Genomic DNA, 17,221 nt, shown 5'->3' on the forward strand with positions numbered 1-17,221 from the left:
TTTCAATCAGCTGATTTGGGAAGACGTGTTCACCACTATACCAAACCGGCGGGTTTGTTTTCGTAGACTTTCCGGGAATCATCGTCAAGTATTACTTCAAAGGATGAATGACGATGATATGTGAAGTGTAGTCTTGTACAGTCTCAGGTCGACCATTTTTGAGATGTATGGCTAATCCAAACCACACCACCACAGAACACCGGTATTCACGATCTAGTATTCAAATCAGTATGAAAGTAAATGCCTTTCCTAGGATTTGAACACTGGACTCTCCACTTCGAAATCAGCTGATTTGCGAAGATGCGTTCACCACTAGACCAACCCGGTGGGTTGGTTTTCGTAGACCTAGAAAAAGGTTATGACATGGTGCCGGTGAATAATTGTTTAAAGTTGTTAGTAATTGTGGCGTTCATCTGACGTACGTAGTACGTCAGATGTCATAAAGACTTTTATAGGAATCAAGCGAGGACTGTTAAGGTAGGAAAACATCTGTCAGTTTTTTAAAGATAGTAAGGGTTTAGGTCAAGGTTGGTACCTTTCTCCCACTCAGTTTATGCTTTACTTGGGAGAGGCATTTGAAGAATGGTGGAAAAAATGTAGAAACATGGGAGTGGAGTTGGAGGATGAGTATATAAACGTTGTTGTTTGCAGATTATCAGGTCATCGGTTTGATATTAGCTATATGATAAAAAAAATTGACGTTTAGTAAGTAGGGTTTGAAGATAAATTTTAGTAAGGCGATTTTAGTAGTCGCTAGTGCAAAAGAAGATGACTATAGTTGGGAAAATCACCGAGACATGTGAAGATTTTATGTACCTTGGCTCTATATTATCACAAAAACGAAATAGTCCAAAAGATATAAATCATAATATATATTTGGAGCGTATGGCTATCTAGAAGTGCAACTCTTTGTGGTGGTCTGAAGATATATGCAAAGAAACTAACTATAGCTTTTAGAAGAGTGTTATCGAGAGCATTTTATCGAAGGGTTAGAAGCTTGGGAAATTAGAAATAGAGATGAGGGAAGGTTGTTGTCTGTAGAGATGGGTGCTCTGCGCTGGAGTTGTGGATTTTCTAGAATGCAAAGCGTGAGAAATGATATCAGAAGAAGAATAGGGGCAACCGGTGCAATGATCGATGTTTTGGAAGGAAGAAGACTACAATGGTATGGACATCTTTTGTAGAATGCAGGAGTATAGATGGCCTAGGAGGATTTTGAAGTGGACTCCAGCAGAAAGGAGGAAACGTGGACGACCTCCAAAGCAATCGATATGTGGAGTGATCCAGACGATGGAGAGAAGGAATTTGGAGGAGGAAATGTGGCGGGTTAAAAGTGTTTGGCATTTGGGATATGAGAGATGACCTTTATAGTTCAAAACATTCCCTTAGAAGAGATATTTTATTTTAGCAATATGTTTTTCATAATTATAGGAGAGGTAATACGTAGAAGTAATCTTTTTTTCTTTTTTAATAAAAATTTATAAATTACAACTAGAAATAAATTATCCAGTAATAAGAAGCAAAGCAAAAAGATGAACTACACTGAAATTAAAATTACACATTGCAAATTATTTTATTAGTAATTATGAATTTTTAACTTATTGTAAACGTTATATATATATATATATATATATATATATATATATATATGTTTTAAATGTAATAAATTTTAAGGATTATCATCGAAATTGTAAACTGATGTATGATTTTAATTTTAATTTGAATTGCACTGATATTATTTCAATATTAATTTTTGTTAAGATAGGCGAAGAGAAAAGCTTAGCTGCAAGATTTATATTTTCAAATACAAAATCATATTAAATTTATTGTATAAAATAAACTTCATATAATTAGAATTATTACAATTATAGATGTATTAAATATTAATAAATAAACAACGTTAAAATATCAGGTAAAATTCATTCCATCTGTCGTCACACAATTTAATTAATTTTACAACTCTTGACATGACAAAGATTGGTTTGTAACAGACTGGAAACAGCTTATTAAAGTAAAAGATAGTAAAAAAGAAGCAAAAAAATATTGAGTTCATATATTTTTTAGATATCTGGAATAAATTTTGAATTTTTCTTTTTTCTAAAAATATTCATATTTTTAGAAATTTGTTAAGCTTAACAAATTCTCTTAATTAAAGTTTTCTCTAAATCTAACACCCGCTTTAATAAAATTTAAAACCAGAAAAAGAAAATTTTCATAAAAACGTTTCTATTTTAGTTACGGGTTCTATAATAAAAAAATAGATCTTTCTTGATAGCTCTGTGTATGAAGGATTAAATTAAAAAAAAAAAAAAAACATTTTGAAAAATATTTAATCGGAAGGGAAATAGAACCAAAAAATATATATTTTTTAATTTTAAGAGGTGAAAACTTTTTTTTGAAAATATTTTTTTTTAATATTATTTATATATGTAATGCAGGTAAAATATTTGAATAACAAATTTTCCTTTAAAATTCTTCTGAAGAAAATCTAAATTGGCTTTTTTTAAAATTAAACCAACGAATGATAAAAAACAAATTAAACTAAACGAATTTAAGAAAACTTTTACGAATTTAAAAACCTTAACGAATTTTTAAAAAAGATTAATATGGTTAGTACTTCGTATATAGAAATATTTCAGCCAAAATAAATAAAAGGCCAAAATCAGTGCGACATTTACGTTTGTTTTTTTATCTAGATGATCTAATCGGACCCCAAACGTAAAGATTTCCAAAAATGCCACATTTTTTGACATGATCATACTTTCCTCTTTAATTTAGAAATTCTAGCTATATTCGGCGAGAAACGTTATACCGTCAACTAAAGAAAAAGTTTGCGCAGTTCTACTCAAGCAGATCGACTTTTCGTTTCCGGTGCCCTCACTATTTTGCAATCAGAAACGCACCGATTTTCAGACTGCAACTCATTACAATCGACTAACGAATAGACCACACACATAAGCACCGAGATTCAACTCATTCACCACTGTGACTCTCTGTATAAGCGTATATCAAAAATACACCATTACACAAACCTCAAATTGAGGTTATGTTTTGAGTTGTCGACCTTAAATTCAGGGTAACTGAAGAATGACTCAACCTATCATCATGAAATTTTCACATGCACAACTTCAGATACAATACTACAACTACAATCTAAATTTCAATCAAATTGATTTAGAAGTTTTCGAAATTTTCAAGCCACAAATTTGATATATTTGTACTATTATATAAAGACAAACAGGGATTTTGTTTGTTCGGGATAAAAAAAAACATCTAAATTTTTTTTCAATATTTCTTGGCAAAACTGAGAAGGTTTTTAGCTACATTTCAATTCGAAAAATCTCGAAGAACCAACCGATCGATTGCTTTCAAATTTTCAGGATACATTCGAATTATAACACGGAATGTTTTATGCCATCCACCGAAGATGGATGCCGTGAAGATTAAAATATTAAAAACAGTCATTATTTCTTCACCACCAAGGAAAATTAAGTTATAAATTAAAGATATTCATTAAGAAAAAAACATTAATCGTTTTACTTCATTATTATATTTCTCTCCATGGCAAAAGAATAAGTTATGAACTTTTCGCCGTCAAAGGTGTGTAAACTTTATTTACCATTGCTACTATTATTCTGTTTTCAGTGATTTAGTTTCTTTTTCAGGTTCTGTAAAGCCTGAATATTTTAATAGTTATTTATCAGTATTATTCTAAGTCTTGAGGATAACGAACAGTGCGGGGGGGCGTCCATAGAGCGCAGACCTCTCGGTAGACGACGGGAATGGCGACCGAAGCGAGCTCTGCGGGTGTCCAAGCCGCCATCCCCTGCAACACAGGAATGGTGTTGCAGGCGCTCTCTGCGGCCCTGGGGTAGGTCCTATGGACTCGGGAGGCTCCGAGGAGCTACGAGTTGGCTCCGGGGTTCATCTGGGCCCTGAGGGTCCAGGTTCTGGCTAGAATTACCAGAACATGTATAGGCTTATAGTTATTTTATTCTATTCGTTTAGACCTTTTATTTTTTTTAAGATTAAAAATTTGATCATTGTTTTTTTTATTTGACTTTGAGTTTATAATGCATGTAAATTTTTATTAGATATTTTATTCTTAATGATTATTAATAATTTTCGGTATTAAGGATTTTATAATTATATTTTTAATTTATATTTTTTTAGAATTAAGAAATGGTGTGCCAATATATATTCATATATATAGATAGCATTTTATGTGAACGGTATTTTCGTATCGTCATGTCTCAAAACATAAGAAAAAAAATTAATTTCACCCCCTAATCCCTCCGTACGACCGAATGTAATATCGTACTTTTATTCGAAAAGTTGGTAAAAACTCATTAAAAGATAAAATATAAATTTTTATTATCTTGATGTTTGGAAGTCGAGTCAAAATTAAGAATAAGTAAGTTGTTAGTAGTTCTGTTTTTATTTCGGCCCCGACTCCATACAATCGAAATTAAACGAAAAAAAAGTTCCGTACTAAGAAGAGGCAATTTATATAATTAATTGTTTACCAATAGAAGAGGTACATTAATTTGTCGTTTTAGATTAGATACCCTTTCTTAAGGTTGTAACGAATATAAAGCAGTAAAAGAGGCACATAGTTAGTTACTTTCCTCAAGAGTAATAAAGTTCATAAAACAGCGAATCCTTGAGGTAAAATAAGTAAAAATAAAGCTTGTTACGTGGTGTTTTTGTCTTGCCACAAATACTTATATGTATTACTATTTTAAATTATTTTAATTGTTTTTTTATATTTTGCTTTTACCTTTATTAACTCTTTTAATAAAATTTACAATTACAAATCATTTCATAAGTTATCAATATACTATAAGGATAAATGATAATTTTGGTTTTTAAACAAGTACCAACTTTTTTTAAATATGAAAAATAAATCTATATCCTTTTTTTATAAAATACTTAGCTGATTACTTATTCATAATATTTTTATATAAAAAAATCTCAACATTTTATAGGTTTTAGCCTACTTTTACGATTTTCACAGAGTATGTATAATACAAACGTCTAATAAATGGGTTATAATTATTACTTAATTTGTCATTCAACCGCTAGAATAAATTCCAAGTAAATGTTATTGCTAAGCGGTGTTCGTTAGTCGTTATGAATGCTTTTGGTTGAGTCTCGTATTAGTGGAACCATTAATTATCTTATTGTTCTGAACTTAACAGGTTGTATTTATAAATGTACGTTTGTGCCTTTAATCGTAAATAAATATTTCGGTAATAAATTATTTCGAGGTAAAAGATTTTATTACAAGTTTTTAAGTTTTTATTACAAATTTTTTTACTTTTAGAAATTTAATTTTTTATGTATTTTTGGGAATATTAATTGAAGTTAGAATAATATTACAAAAATCTTTCAAAACTTTTAATAACTTGCTTGATACATTTTAGTCATACTTAATTAAATTGTAAACATACATTGCATGACTTTAATTAGTAGGTTAATTTGGATTACAAAATATAACTTCATATATATCTATAAAATATCAAACTAATTTTCATTCCAACATTTACTATACAAAGTAACGAAATAGTTAAGTTTATTCATAGTGAAATTTTTATTTCCTTTACTTATTTAAGTATCGCAATTTTTGACAAACGTTTTTATGAGTTTTATATGAGTAATGACGAATGTTGCCAAATTCGGAACTACAAAAACTCCTGTACCAAGTTTTTGCCATTTTTTTTATGTCAAATGGCTATCGCAGTTGTTATCTGCGACCCCAAAAACCCCAGATATTTGCTTTGCAGATTTTTTTTTACACCGACAAACTTAATCTAAACCCTTAACTTACCTCCGTATGGGAGCTGTTTGCAAATGTAATGGTAGAATATTGTATTGTCACCCGACCTTAGTAACTGTGTAAAATTTCATCAATCGGCAATATCAGGAAGTATGTTAAATTAAGGATGCAAGATTTGAGGACAAACATAAAAAAAAAACATTGTGACTTAAAATAAAGCAAGTAAAAAAGCGAACAACATAATTGTTGTCCGCTTTCCTGGTATTAGTTATTTATTCTAGCATACTAGAAAAATAATTATGCATGAAAAAATTAACTAAGGTTTCTTATTTGAGGTTAAGATAAATTATGAGAGTTTTAATGTTCAAATTTATTCCAATAATAATTTTAAAAATAGATATACAAAGTTCCATTTTCTGGAACATGTAGAGCAACATAAAAGCTCCCCAAGGTCATAGGTAATAAAATCCACCACGTTGGTCTATTGGTGAACGCGTCTTCCCAAATCAGCTGATTTGGAAGTCAAGAGTTCTAAATCAGAAGTCCTAGTAAAATCAGTTATTTTTATACGGATTTGAACTATAGATCGTGGATATCGGTGTTCTTTGGTGGTTCTGTTTCAATTAACCACACATCTCAGGAATAGTCGAACTGAGACTGTACAAGACTACACTTCATTTACACTCATACATATCATTCTCTGAAGTAATACCTGAACTGTAATTCCCGGAGGCCAAACAGGAAAAAGAAAGGTTATAAGCTATGGCGCGAGTGGTATCATCTCGGCCTTTCATCCGGAGGTCCCGGGTTCGTATGCCGATTAGGCATGGCATATTCACACACTACAGATCATTCATCTCATTCTATGAAGCAATAACTAACGGTAGTCCAAGAGGTTAAAAAAAACTAATTTTAACAAGATTAATATAGAATAATGTATTTCCAAGTAAATAGCTTCAACAGGAATAAGACATGGTTATGGGTCTTGCAAAGTTATTTTCCTAATAAAGAACAAGTCCACATGAAAAACAACATGATAAGGATGAACTCATATACTATAAAATGAGATAATTTTTGAGATAATTGACTCCTAAGAACTATCAATCCCCCTGGAGATATTGACCCCGGAATTTTGCAGCAGTTTGCCCCAAATGCACGAGTCTCTGTAGAAAATTTCATCCAAATCGGTTTATTTAGTCAAAAGTTATTAAGCATCAAACACGCCAATCCACACGTACATACATACGTAGGAACATAACCCCCACAATTTTTATTTTTATTTTTTTGCGGTCCCTGGGTGATCAAGAAATTAAAAAGAATCGATACCCCGTTTTTTAATTGATTACCATACTTTTCTTTTTGCAGCTTAGCTCTAGAGTTATGATACCAGGACAGTAAAACTGAATGAAGTCCTCACTCATCCCACACACACGCAAATCCCCATCACCAATATCTTACCTATCAAACGAATTACACCCCAGAAAAAACGAAGATCACTCAAGAAATGCACGGACAACCACTACTGAAGCAGCTGGTTTGAGAGCTGTTTATTAAGTCTTTTAGGTCAAAAAACACATAAAGGTACCAAATTTTACCTTTAATTTCGGCTCCAAGAATCTCAATACGGTTTCATTTTACCACCAGAAATCGAGGTCAGATATTTAATTCTTAATTTAAAAAAAAGTAATGCATTTTCGAATGTATGTTTATATGAAAATTTTTCTTTATAATAATGTTCCAAAATCAGATATTTCAAAGTATTTCGTATCATCTTTATAAACAACACTTTATAGGTGTTAAATGTTAAGTGTCAAAACATCGAGATCCAGTAGAAACCGCATATGCCCAAATTGGGCCGATTACAATATTTTCCCTTCCAGAACTAAAGCGCAGAGCTGTTAACGGTAAAGTAATAAAATGATGAAATAACCTTGTTGAAGTTCCTAATATCTGTAATATTAAGGGAAAAACTACATTAGCGGAAAGTTTGTGCTTAGATATTAATCCTACCTAACATTATTACCATCAATCAACACATTACCATCTACAAATTCATAAAGCCAATGACCGATTTTTTCAAACCGGCTTCAATATCGCTTTATAAATCTAGAGTTTGCTATCATTGGATAATGATTAATATTTTCTATTAAGTGATATATATATATTTTTTTGAAATAAATATTAAACTCTTCCATTTTTTAAGTAGTGATGTGCTATCTTGAAATTAGTTTCGTGTTTGGATTCATTATTTAAATGAACAGATGGGCACTTCCTTCAAAGAAATGTAAGTTAAGGACGCGACTAGTTTTGAGAATCTTAAATTAATATTTTTTAGATTCCATTAAATGTGGAGGATATTGAATAGAAAATATTAAATAGACAAAAAATGCAGAAACATTATTGAAACTAACACATGGAAAAATCTGAAGCAATTATAAAAACCTTCTTGTTCTAAATATTTTATTTTTACAATTTTTTACAACATTTGGCTGTTTCAAATTATTACTTTTTTATAAAAATAATATAATTAAGTACTTTATAGTAAAAGAGTTTTGTATAAAGTTAAGACTTTAAGAACAAAGAGGAGATTCTAAGTTTAAGGGGAGAAGTGACTTTTGTGAAATACTACCCCAAATTTCACATTTACATAATAAATCTTAAATTCAGAATTCCATTAATGTGTTCAAATTTTAATATATCAATTTAAAATACATTAAAATTTAATTCTCTTATTCTTCTGTTATCAGGTTTTAAAAGCTTAGAAAAGGAAGAGAGGTGATAAATAATAGTTATTCTTCGCTTCTAAAAATAAGATTTATCGTACTTAAATTAACTATACAACTTTCTAAAAATAATAATGTATTTTTTATTTATAGTCGCATCAACAACAAAAGTCATTAGCGACTTATCACTGTAATGTATCGGTAAATGTGTAGTCTTGAAAAATTTAGGCCGACCATTCCTAAGACGTGTGGTTAATTGTAGCCCAACAACAAAAACACCGGTATCCAGACCTAGTATTCAAATCCGAATTTAAGCCTTTATTAGGATTTGAACATGAGAACTCTCGACTTTGAAATTAGCTAATGAATTTACGAACAAATCGATCCGGCGGATTGAATTACTTTTTGTTTATATTATTTTTTCCGTTTATAAAGAAAAATTAATAATAAAATAAGTACAGTCGTAAAGGTAATATTCAATACAATCCCTGGGAGAAAAAAATAAATGAATTTGTAAGCTTTAAAAACTAACCTACAGCAACGCAATCATGGTAAAAAATATAAGAAAGGAAAAACTAAAAAAGAAAATTTCATAAACTTTATTCGCTTCTTATTGCTTCTATCTGCTGCTCTTGAAAGTTAGTCGGCGTCCTCATCATAAAAATATTCCATTCTATCAAAATAATAGCGTGGACTTAACGACTGAACCTTTTCCCATTTTGCAAAACCACGACCTCTATTTTCTATTTTACAACAATTTTCCGGCTTCCAACAACTTTTCCTTGAATTATCAGTTTATAAAGAGTGTTTCAGAAATACGGGAAATTTTGAAAACTAAATATTCTTATGTAAAAATTACACTAAAAACATTATTTTATTTTTAATTTTTTACTTTTGAAGCCACATTGGACCACTTTAGTCATCCATATGACAGTATCAGGAGACCGTGGAATGGAATGTCAACATTTCTTAACTTATATATTCTAATATTCGTGCTGTGAGTGATTTTGATCCAGTTTGTTGAAACCAAGCGTTGTCAGTAACTTGTGAAAGTGTCTGTAGTTTTTGTGCACCAAAGTTTTTTCAGCGTGACAACGTATCGATTGATCTGATGTGACTATAGTCTTGAAGCCAACCTCTTTTTTTTTTAAAAAAATAACGGCTGGTTATGCCAAATGATGAAACACTACACCACATAATAACCTTTTTGTTGTATAGAGGGTGGTGGTATAGGATTCTCTTATGCCCAAAACGAAAATTTTGTTTATTAACAAATCCGCTAAGGTACATCCATAGTTATTAGGTAGTCATAGTTATTAAGTAACATACATAGTTATTAATAAAGATTTTTATGGTGCATTACGTGATCATTTGGTTTCAGTTCCTGGACGATTTACAACTTGTACGAATGGTAAAGTAAGTCTTCTGCAACAATATTCTTCGAATACTTGAACTAAGCGACTTGAAACTAATGTTAGGATGTATCTACTAAGTGTTTTCTTTGTCTCTATGTATTTATTTTTCTGCTTGATGAATTAATTCACTATAGAAACTTGCAGTGAAGTTTTTACGCGGGAATATGGAAATTAAATTTTGTGTAGAGTATGAAATATGCTACGCCTAATCGGGATTCGAACCCAGGACTAACGGATAAAAAAGCCAAGATCCTACCACTCCGCCATGTAAAATGGAATTTTAAATGAAAATATTTTATATTTTGGATACGAAAATATTTTTTTATAATTCTGAAAATTAGAAGTAATTTTTAATTTTGCAATTTTTTTTTTTTAATTTTATATGCATCATAATAGATTTTTCCAGTTACTGTACTTCAGCAAAAAATAATATAAACATTTAGCAGCGAGTAAATATAGGCCACTATTTTCCTAATTAGATTTCGTAAGAACAACATTTCATTATCGAATAAAATTATTTTCAGATTAAAATGTGTAAATTTTAATCTTAGTTAAATATATTCATTCAACAATTTCCGTTAAACAGGGTCTATCGGTATTATGTGATAGAGGAATAACAAAATTAGCAGGAAAGAGGTGAAGTTTAATTGAGTGTGTGTTATTTTTACTTTCCTGGCATCATAACCCTAGATTTATGCTGTAAGAAGAAAAGTATGGTAATCAGTAAAAAAATGGGGAATGGGTTTTTGCATTTCATGACCCAGGCACCAGAAAAACCAAAAAAAAAGAGGAAATATTACTCGTACGTACTTATGTACGTGTGTTTTTAAAGCTTAATAACTTTTGACTGGATTAACCGATCTTGTTGAAGGATTTTACAGACAGTGGAAGTTTGAAGAGAGTCTGGGGGGAAATTCTGGAATCAATATCACCAGGGTAGATAGTTTTTTGGGGTCAATTTTTTTCAAAATTTTAGAAACAGAATCCTATTTTATACCACTTTTACATGTCATCATGCTTATCCATTGTTAAAAGAATTTTGCCCCAAAATTTTCCCCATTCCATCAAAATCGAAAAAGGTATATTTTTATTTATTGCGTATTTTATTTAATGTCTTCCTAGGTATAGTAGTTGTCCGCCGGCCTCCGTGGCGCATACCCACCGGGTTTGTCTAGTGGTGAACGTGTCTTCCCAAATCAGCTGATTTGGAAATAGAGAATTTCAGTGTTCAAGTCCTAGTAAAGTCAGTTATTTTTACTCGGATTTAAACACTAGATCGTGGATACCGGTGTTCTTTGGTGGTTGGGTTTCAATTAACCACACATCTCAGAAATGGTCGAACTAAGACTGTACAAGACTACACTTCACTTACCCTCATACATATCATCCTCATTCATCCTCTGAAGTAATACCTGACTGTAATTCCCGGTGGCTAAAAAGGAAAAAAAGGCCTCCATGGCGCGAGTGTTAGAATGTAGCCGTTCATCCGTAGATCCCGGTTGCAAACGAATTCCGATCAGGTTTTGCATTTTCAAATGCTACAAAATTGTCATTTCATCTCATAAGCAATACCTAACGGTAGCCCCCGAGGCTAAAAAAAAAACAAAGGGTAGTAGGATAGTAGTAGTGCAAGTAACTCCAAAAAAATATACTTTGGTACTTTGGGGCAACACTGGAGTTGCGGAGCAAATAAAAATATAGATATTTTGAATTTCTTAAAATTTTTATTGATTATTTTAATTTTTCCAGTTCATAATAATAAATAACTAATGCCACGAAAGTATTACAAATTTTCTTGTCAGCTTTTTCTTTGAATTAAAAATAAAATAGATAGGAATCATAATATAAAGTCTTATGAATAATTAATAACCAATTTTAATTCTGTGACAGTGGATTAGAAATTAATTAATTAATTGTTATTAAAAAAGAAAGCATATTGATGCAACTAAAAATAAAAAAATAATTACGAATCCCGTGTATTACTTATATTCGTTTCTAGCATGCTGTTACAGATTGGAGTCAAGGAAAATGTATTTAGTCTTAGAAAGAGAAGAAAATGATAGCACTACCGGTAAACTTTCCCAGTATTTGCATACATTTGAAATTTAAGTTTCCCCTAGTGAGAAAGTTGACATTTCTTATTATCTTTACTACCTTACTTATTTCCTTATCAAAATATAAATAATGAAATAAAAAAGTTTTTAAATTAGGTAAAACATAATGCTGCGGAAGGAAATTTTAACACGAAAAACGTAGTTAAAAGTGGGTCAAATAAAAATACGTTAAACAATTAATTTATAAATATTGTAAAATTTAGGTCATGGCTATATTTCTGGGATAAACTTCGAAAATTATTTTTACCCGATAACGAATCATTTATATATTTATTAAAAGTTTAATGTCAGTAATCGAACTTTAAAAATAGAAAAATCAAATTTTTTAATTAATTGTTTATTTATTTTTGTATAAATTCAAGGAATATATATATTCTATGGAACTGCAGTCACAAATTATTTCTCCTAATATTAATATTTTGAATAACAAACGTAGAAGTAAACTCTTCAGTAGGTATAACCCTCTCCAAGATATTGTACTCTAAATATCTCTTCATTAATTATCTTTCATTCTTTCCAAAAATTCAGTAAAATCGATTCCACTAATACAGACGCTCTCGTAGTACTTTTTATGGTTGTAGGTTAAAATACTCTTTAGATATAAAGTAGAAGTTACAGCATACACGTAAATTGATACCAATTTTCATTCGCGTAACAAAAGAATCTTGGAATCTATTTAAATATTAATTTATATATATATATATATATATTGAAAATTATTTTTTTTCCAGCCAATCCGCCAAGTACAGAATTAAAGAAACATTATATATATATATATATATATATATATATATATTAGCTGCGGTGGACGTGCCTATGGCGCGCCCTCCGCAGCTAGAGCCTGCTGGCAGGCGGGGTCTTGTAATGGGATTATTAATTGTCCAAAGTTGATTACTTCTTGTGTAAAAACATTATTTTTTGAATGATGAAAATTGATATAACTAAAGTTAAATTACGAGTAGAAACTTATCTCTAGAAATTGATACTAACGAATCGGAACTTTCCGTTAGTTATCGGTATATTCCGATGCCTGTTTTTAGGTTATAATTCACTTTATTATGAAGAAAAACAATCACATAAATAAATAAAAAATATATTATTAATATATATAGACGTATATGCGATATATCGATATATAATAACATAACTTGTATACACCTGACCACCACAAGAAATGTACTAACGAATCGGGATTTTCCGCTAGTGATCGGTACATTCCGGTGCTAAGCTAAGGACACGCACACACAAATGCCCTTTAGAAGGGTAGGATATATATAATTAAAATTAATTGAAACATTTATTCACTAATGGTTTTTATTCTTTTTTTATTACGGTTGAGTGCTTTCGTATATATTTCTGTTTCTTCAGAACAGATATTTTTTTTTTACTATAATAAATAAATTAAAAACCTTATAATTAAGATTAAAAGTTGTAGTGTTCGATAAGAGAAAAGATAATCTCATTCACTAAAATAGAATGAATTATTCCGTTTCTCCTAAAATCTGTTGGTTGGCAACAAAACTTATTTATTTAAATATATTTTTAAATACCGAGTGAGCAATTTAAAACCTAATCCGCTACAAAGTAAACACAGCCGCAACATATAACATTTTATGAATGAAATGAAAAAATTCAAACGTTAATTAAATTAGATTTTGCATTTACATTAGCAAACATATTTAACATAATTTTACAAAAAAAAATTCAAAGTGAGTGGAGCGATCCAGTTTTGAGCTTGTGGATTTTACTGAGGATTTTATTCATAAACTCTCCCCTTGAAATAGCCCTGAAGGAAAAAATCTTTACTACAATAATCAGGGCAACGTGGAGACCACAGTTATTTATTCTGTAAAATCCGCTAGAACGCGTACTAGTGAATCGTACTGAGCGAAAAATTCGTCGAAAATTGTACGATATTCAAAAAGTCGGCCCCAAAATACATCTATTAAATATTGTTACACGATAGGGTTTCAGATTTAAATCATTAGGTAATTTACGAAAAGTCTTTTTTACAACAGTTGGGTGTGATAACTTATTAAATAGATTTTTTGGAACCGGTAAAAATTATTTAAATATCGGCTGTGTCTCTTGAGCCCTATAAGAAGGAGCCTATTTCGATTTGCGTTTGAAACTTTACATCATGTTTTAGCCAGATCTTATATGATACTCTTTGCTGTGATACGGATATTTTTCCACAAATATTTGAAGCGTTATTTTAGAAAGATTTAAAATGTACATAGACTGCCGCTTTAGCAACTCTTTCTGCGATCGAATAACGCTATTTTGAAAAACTGCAATTACAAAAACCGAAACAATAAACTGAAGCATGAACAGTTTATAAATGATAACAATAGGCTGTAGTAACATAGACAACCAATAGAAGTGTTAGAAGTAGCACCAACGAAGCAGCGTTAAAGGTGACACTCAACTGCAATTCGTGTCGGCTCGGTTTTAAGTTTTTCACCTAGTTTTTAGTGAAAAAAGTTAAATATATTTTTTCCGTAATCATGTTCAAATATTATTTGTTTACTAATAACCTTTTTTTTCGCGTATTTTGTTGACTGTGAGAGATTTAAGTTTATGATTTCTGTTATTTTTAAGAGGCCTCAAACATCTTTAGTAATTCTTCGATAAAGTCTAAGATGCAGAGAAGCGTGATGATTTTCTATCTCAGATTTAAACAAAACTTATAGCTAAATACAACTATTCTTATTCGTTAGCAGAAAAGCTGATTTGGCTTTTCACTATACTATTCTTTATTTGTAATACGTAATCCGAACCGTCAAACAATCACCGTTCCAAGTATTTAAGACTTGATACTGGTTAAATAGGAATATTACCGATGAAAAGGCCATCGCCGTGGGTTCTATGACTACTTAACTACCGCATATTTCATCTCTTTTAATGTACAATTGTAATCCGTAGCAATCATCTACATCTTTCATTCTTTTTAATAGCGACTGAAATTCTTCTAAGCTACAATTAGTACTACTGTCACTCGTTTCATTTAAATTATAGATAAAAATACTACTTATTCCTTCGTGATCAACATCCAACATCTTTTTAAAAATTTCCTTTTAATATTGAAAAGAATGGGGGATAAAAATACTTGTTCCTTTTAAAACAACGAAAATGTTTTTAAATTATTGAAGAAAAATGTAATCTAATATATATAATTATTTTTTTACAAGATTTAATTTAAATATATATATTTTATATTAATTAATTCAGCGTCAAATAATGGGCAGGCAGGAGTAGGTTTCGTGATAAACAAGAAGATAGGGAGGAGAGTGGAGTATTTCAAGACGCATAGGGATATAATCATTGTAATAACGATAAAATCAAAACCTAAACCGACAACGATTGTTAACGTCTATATGCCTACAAGCGCCCATGATGATGATGAGGTAGAGTGTGTATACGAAGAGATTGATGAAGCAATTAAACACGTAAAAGGAGATGAAAATTTAATAATAGTTGGAGATTGGAATGCAAGCATTGGAAAAGCAAGGAAGGAAATATAGTGGGTGAATAATACGGGCTAAGCAAAAGGAATGAAAGAGGGGACCTACTTATAGAGTTCTGCACGAAGTATAATTTAGTAATTGCCAACACCCAATTTAAAAATCATAATAGAAGAATATACACTTGGAAAAAGCCAGGCGATACTGCAAGGTATCAGATAGATTATATCATGGTTAAGCAAAGATTTAGAAATCAACTCTTGACTGCAAAACTTACCCTGGAGCAGACATTGATAGCGACCATAATTTGGTGATAATAAAATGTAGATTGGGGTTTAAAAACCTGAAGAAAAGGTGTCAGATGAATCGGTGGAATTTAGAGAAGCTTGAGGAAGAGGAGGTAAAGAAGATTTTTGAGGAGGACATCGCAAGAGGTCTGAGTAAAAAAGATGAGGTAGAAAATGTAGAAGAAGAATGGGAGAATGTTAAAAAGGAAATTCTTAAATCAGCAGAAGCAAACTTAGGCGGAATAAAGAGAACTGGTAGAAAACCTTGGGTTTCAGACGATATATTGCAGCTGATGGATGAACGTAGAAAATATAAGAATGCTAGTGATGAAGAAAGTAAAAGGAACTATCGGCAATTAAGAAATGCTATAAACAGGAAGTGCAAACTGGCGAAAGAAGAGTGGATTAAAGAAAAGTGTTCAGAAGTGGAAAGAGAAATGAACATTGGTAAAATAGACGGAGCTTACAGGAAAGTTAAGGAAAATTTTGGGGTACATAAATTAAAATCTAATAATGTGTTAAACAAAGATGGGACACCAATATATAATACGAAAGGTAAAGTCGATAGATGGGTGGAATATATTGAAGAGTTATACGGAGGAAATGAATTAGAAAATGGTGTTATAGGAGAAGAAGAGGAACTTGAGGAGGATGAAATGGGAGAAACAATACTGAGATCTGAATTTAAGAGAGCATTTAAAGATTTAAATGGCAGAAAGGCCATTATACAAACTGGTGTGTAATATTTATGAAAAAGGGGAATTTCCGTCAGACTTCAAAAAAAGTGTTATAGTCATGATACCAAAGAAAGCAGGGGTAGATAAATGTGAAGAATACAGAACAATTAGTTTAACAATGAACGGCATAGATCAAGTCCTACGCAAGAACTACCGCATGAAAATAAACAAGAACAAAACAAAAGTAATGAAATGTAGTAGAAATAACAAAGATGGACCACTGAATGTGAAAATAGGAGGAGAAAAGATTATGGAGGTAGAAGAATTTTGTTATTTGGGAAGTAGAATTACTAAAGATGGACGAAGCAGGAGCGATATAAAATTCCAAATACCACAAGCTAAACGAGCCCTCGGTAAGAAAAATAATTTGTTTAAATCAAAAATTAATTTAAATGTCAGGAAAAGATTTTTGAAAGTGCATGTTTGGAGTGTCGCTTTATATGGAAGTGAAACTTGGACAATCGGAGTATCTGAGAAGAAAAGATTAGAAGCTTTTGAAATACGGTGCTATAGGAGAATGTTAAAAATCAGATGGGTGGATAAAGTGACAAATGAAGAGGTATTGCGGCAAATAGATGAAGAAAGAAGCATTTGGAAAAATATAGTTAAAAGAAGAGACAGACTTATAGGCCACATACTAAGGCATCCTGGAATAGTCGCTTTAATATTGGAAGGACAGGTAGAAGGAAAAAATTGTGTAGG

The 17,221-nt window shown here is 30.9% G+C and overlaps 1 protein-coding gene across 1 annotated transcript in view; it reads left to right on the plus strand.

The window, feature by feature from the left end:
- Nucleotides 1-17,221, plus strand: part of LOC142331387 (parapinopsin-like) — a 252,942-nt gene that overhangs the window by 192,376 nt on the left and 43,345 nt on the right. The gene's annotated exons all lie outside the window — the stretch shown is intronic.

The sequence above is a fragment of the Lycorma delicatula genome, chromosome 10, assembly GCF_047948215.1.
Source record: "Lycorma delicatula isolate Av1 chromosome 10, ASM4794821v1, whole genome shotgun sequence".
In the NCBI taxonomy this organism is placed as follows: domain Eukaryota; kingdom Metazoa; phylum Arthropoda; class Insecta; order Hemiptera; family Fulgoridae; genus Lycorma; species Lycorma delicatula.